The 5,347-nt window shown below is 42.3% G+C and overlaps 1 pseudogene; it reads right to left on the minus strand.

Moving 5' to 3' along the window:
* Positions 1-583: 583 nt before the first annotated feature.
* On the minus strand, positions 584-1,010 carry LOC131511390 (mitochondrial intermembrane space import and assembly protein 40-like; annotated as a pseudogene).
* Between the last annotated feature and the right edge of the window lie 4,337 nt (positions 1,011-5,347).

Raw genomic sequence — 5,347 nt, forward strand, 5'->3', positions numbered from 1 at the left:
CAAAGCTCCAGTTTCCAAACACAGAAAACACTGGGAGTCGAGGTAAAAATGGAAACCAAAATGCATCAGAAATGAAATATAGTATTCCCTCATATATTCAAGGTCAGGATGGTTTTCGAGAAAGAAGTATCTGATCATTTGGCCTCTTGTATTAGGAATGGCCCCACTCCAGCATTTTTAAAGAAAGATGTTCTTGTTTCTATTTCACTTCCTAAAGGGGTATGAAATCTAATATAATCAGTAAGAATAAATCAGCTCACTCACAAGATACTCCCAGATAATGTGCTGATCATAGCACATTATTTCAAAGTGACAAAATTCAGGATAATCTGAGAAAAGAATTCAAAAGTGACAGCTACATTTGCTGATGGGTTTATGTGAGACACACATACATGTTTTTCCAGTGTATATGTCAAAAGCCCAAGACCATCAAGATCATCAAAATAAGTTATTTTGTACATTATAATGCACAGAACAACAGAGGGAAGGACAGTTTCTCAGAGAATGACCAAAAGGCATTTTGCAAAAGGTTCATATCACTCCTAGGCAGAAGGACTGGAGCCCAGTGCCTTATGTCCTTTTATTAGTTTGACCCCTCCTCTTCTTTGGTTGCAGTGGCCTCAGTGGGAGCTGTCTCTTCTAAACGTTCTGCTGACTTTTCCTCTTCCTCCTCCACCTCCTCCTCATCCTCCTGGGAATAGAGGTCGGGTATTTCTGCATACATTCCTGCATGACCCAGAACTGGTCTACACAGTCTTACCCCTTGACATCCTCTGTGCTTTGGTAGAAGCAGGAAAAGGCTGACTTGAACTGTTCCTCATAGGGGCCACTGGCCATTCCCCGAAGACATGGGCAGTTCCAATTAATGTCTCCATTTGGCAGGATCAATCCATGCTCTTCATACGGATCATTGGGGTCATCAGCCACCAGCTCTGCTTTGCTGGAGTTTCATGGTCTTCTTTGGTCACAAATATAATTAGATCCTTCCCTTCCTGCCAGCAGTAGGCCATGGTTTGCAGCTCAGGCACTCAGACCTCCCAGCAATAGTGGTGGGGGTAGCACAAGCAGAGGAGGGCTCACAGCTGTGACCTCTGAAATGAGTCTCTTGTAGGAAGCATTTAGATTATTGTTTTTTTAATCCATTCCACCACCCCCATGTCTTTTGATTAGAGCATTTAGACCATTTATATTTAAAGTAATTATTGATAGGAATGTACTTATTGCCATTTTGTTACTTTCTGGTTGTTTTTATAGTTCTTTGTTCCTTCTTGCTCTCTTTCCTTGTGATTGATGGCTTTCTGTAGTATTATGCTTGCTTTTCTTTCTCCTTATCTTGTGTGTATCTGTTGTAGGTTTTGGGCTTGTGGTTGCCATGAGATCCATATATTACATTTTAAGTATATAGCAGTCTATATTATGTTGGTGGTCACTTAAGTTTTAACACATTCTGAAAGAACTGCTTTTTTACTCCCCTGTCCACCATGTCTTACTTATATGTTGTCATATTTTACATCTTTTTGTTCACGACTTCTTTATTTCTAATTATGGCCTTTTCTTTTCCACTGAAAGAACGCTTCCTGTTAGTGGTGATGAGCTTCTTTAAATTTGTTTGTCTGGAAAACTCTTTATCTATCCTTCAATTCTGAATGATGACTTTGCCAAGTAGAGTATTTTTGGTTGTAGATTTTTTTTTCTTTCAGTACTTTGAATATATCATGCCATTCCCTTTTGGCCTATCAAGTTTCTGCTGAAAAATTAGCTGATAGCCTTATGGGGTTTCCCTTGTATGTAACTTCTTCTCTTTTACTATCTTTAAAATTCTCTTTATCCTTAACCTTTGATATTTTAATCATTATGTGTTATGGTGTTAACATCTTTGGGTTTACCTTGTTTGCAATTCTCTTTGCTTCCTGAACAAGGATTACTATTTCCTTCCTCAGGTTAGGGACCTTGTTAACTATTATTTCTTTAAATAAGTTTTCTGCTCCCCCCACCTCCTTGTGAGACCCCTATAGTGCAAATATTTGTTCATTTGATGTTGTCCGACAGATAATTGTTTAAAGTTATTCCTTCCTTTTATTGTTCAATGTGGATGCTTTCCATTACCCTATCTTTCAGATCTCTGGTCCATTCTTCTGTATCGCTAATGTACTGTTGATTCCTTCTAGTGGGTTTTTCATTTCAATTATTGTATTCTTCAACCCTGATAGGTTCTTTTTTATGTTTTCTCTCTCTTTGTTGACGTTCTCACTGAGCTCTTCCACTCTTCTCTATAGTTCAGTGAGCATCTTTATGATTATTACTTTAAACTCTTTATTCAGACATATTACTTTTCTCTGTTTTATTTAGTTCTTTTTCTGAGGTTTTTGTCTTGCTCTTTTGTTTGGAGCATATTCCTCTGTATCATTTTGCTTGACTTTCTGTTTGTTTCTATGAATTAGGTAGAATAGCTGCTTTTCCTAACTTGAAGGAAAGTGTCTCATTTTGCTTGATTTTCTTATGTTTGTTTCTATGAATTAGGCAGAATAGCTGCTTTTCCTAAACTTGAAGGAATAGCTCTTTCTCCTAAATTTGAAGTATGGTCGTCCCCTCTGTAGACTATGTATGCCTGGTGATTCTAGCTGTCTGTCTGGAGTCTTTGGGTGCTCCATGCTGAGGCTGCCCTAGTGGGAAGGCCAGAGCTGATGTGGATATAGGCTGGGACAGTCCCAGGGCTCTCTGTGCAGAGGATACCTTGGCAGGACAGCTGAAGCTGAAGTGGTGCAAGTCAGGAGGTCCTGAGGTTCTCCCTACAGAGGGCACCCTAGCAGGACAGCTAAGGCTGAAGTAGGTGTGGGCTGGTGCAGTCCCTTGGCTCTCTATGCAAAGGTTACTCTGGCAGGACAGCTAAAGCTAAAATGGGGGCAAGCCAGGGTGTCCTGAGGCTCTCCATGTGTGTGTGTGTGTGGGTGGGAGGTTCCCTGATGGGGTGACTAGAGTCAAAGTGGGACATGGGCCAGGAGGTCCCAGGGTGCTCTATACAGAGGATGCCCTGGGAGGACAGCTGAAGCTGAAGTAGATACAAGTGAGGGCTTCCCAGGACTCTCTGCACAAAGGGTGCCCTGGTGGGGTGGTTGGAGCCTAGGCAGGAATCAGCCAGGGTTTTCAGAGCACTCTGTGCCAGGGGTGCCCTAGCAAGCCATCTGAAGTCAAAGTTGTATGGGCCTAGAGTGTTCTGAAGTGATTTGTGCCTGTGTCATTGTGTCATGATGGCGGTAGTGAAAGCTAACAGGAGGTATCCCAGTGTGCTGTATGCTGGGGTGGCCTCAGTGGGATGGCTGGGGCTAGTTTTGGCCAGGGACCCAGGACTCGCTGAGATGAGGTGCTGGCTGGGATACCTGGACCCTGCTCCTGTCCATACTATCTAAGTGGAAAAGGAACACAACTGTGGCATTAGCCATCCCTTCTGACCCTGAGAGAGTTCCAGCAGCTTTCCCATCACTTCGCAGGGTTCTAGGGCTGGATCTTTTACTTTTTATTTATTTATTTTTTTTAACGTTTATTTATTTTTGAGACAGAGAGAGACAGAGCATGAACGGGGGAGGGGCAGAGAGAGAGGGAGACACAGAATCGGAAGCAGGCTCCAGGCTCTGAGCCATCAGCCCAGAGCCCAACGCGGGGCTCGAACTCACGGACCATGAGATTGTGACCTGAGCTGAAGTCGTACACTTAACCGACTGAGCCACCCAGGCGCCCCAGAGCTGGATCTTTTATATTCCAGGTTTTTTTTTTTTCCCCACAGCTTTTTTTTTTTTTTCCTGTGCCCCAGAGCATCCAGGGCTGGTGTGAACTATAGGCCCAGTGCTCACTGAGGCACCAGGCATGCTATGGCACCTGCACAGTTCTCCATCTGTGCTATCATGGTGGAGGGGGAGCCTAAACTGTGGCATTCACCAGCACCTCTGACCTGGAGAGAGTTCCAGCAGCTTCCTTGCTGTTTTACAGGGTTCTAGGGCTTCCTTTATATTCTAGTTGCCTTCTTTTTTTTAATTTGAGGGAGACAGCATGAGTGGGGGAGAGGAGCAGAGGAGAGAGAGAGAGAGAGAGAGAGAGAGAGAATCGCAAGCAGGCTCAACATTCAACACGGGGTCAAACATGGGGCTTGATCCCACAACACTGGGATCATGACCTGAGCTGAAATCAAGAGTCAGACATTCAACAGAATGAGCCACCCAGGCATCCCAGAACAGCGCAGTTTAAAAGGGCAACTAGGGGGTGTCAGCCAGTTGAGCAACCAACTCAATTTCTGCTCAGGTCACAATCCCAGGGTCGTGGTATCGAGCCCTACGTTGGGCTCTACGCTCAGTGCGGAGCCTGCTTGAGATTCTAGCTCTCTCTCCCTCCACCCCTCTCTCCACTCACATACTTTTTCTCTCTCCAAAATAAAATAAAATAATAAATAATAAACTGCATCTTTTCTTCCATGCCCTAGGGCAGATGAATCTGCTCATGTTCTCCCTATACTCTCCCTCCCCTCTGCAGTTCGTAGCATGATGGGGTGGGGGAAGTTCCCTTCCTTACCATGCTTTCATCGCTTTTGCCTGTTCTCTGCATGGTCTCCATATCTTTTGTTGTACAGCAGTTGTTATTGAGTTATATGAGTTTTTAACTATATTTTGGATAGTGACCCCTTATCAAAGATATGATTTGCAAATGGTTTCTTCTATTCTGTAGGTTGTCTTTCATTTTGTTGATCTTTACAGAAGCTTTTCAATTTGGTATAGTCCCACTTGTTTATTTTTTGCTTTGTTGCATTTGCTTTTAGTGTCAAATTGTAAAAATCATCACCAAGACCATTGTTAAGGAGTTTACCCCCATGTTTTCTTCTAGTTTTGTGTTTTCAGGTGTTATGTGTAATTAATCCATTTTAGTTGATTTTTGAATATGATGTAAAATAAGGGTTCAGTTTCACTGTTTTGCATGTGGCTGTCCAGGTTTTCCAACACCTTTTACTGAGGAGACTATCCTTTCCCCATTGTATATTCTTGGTGCCTTTGTGATAAATTAATTGATCATATATGTATAGATCTATTTCTGAGTCTCTTCTGTTCCACTGATATATGTGTCTGTTTTTATGCCAATACCATACTGTTTTGATTACTACAGAGTTGTAATATAATTTGAAATCAGCAATGTGATGATTCAAGTTATGTTCTTCTTTCTTAAGATTGCCATGGCTATTCTTGGTCTTTTTTGTCCCCTATAAACTTTAGGATTGTTTGTTCTATTTTTGTGAAAAGTACCATTGGAATTGCTTTGGATATTATGTACATTTTAACAATGTTCTTGTAATCCATGAGCACATAAT

This window comes from Neofelis nebulosa, chromosome 5 (genome assembly GCF_028018385.1).
Source record: "Neofelis nebulosa isolate mNeoNeb1 chromosome 5, mNeoNeb1.pri, whole genome shotgun sequence".
In the NCBI taxonomy this organism is placed as follows: domain Eukaryota; kingdom Metazoa; phylum Chordata; class Mammalia; order Carnivora; family Felidae; genus Neofelis; species Neofelis nebulosa.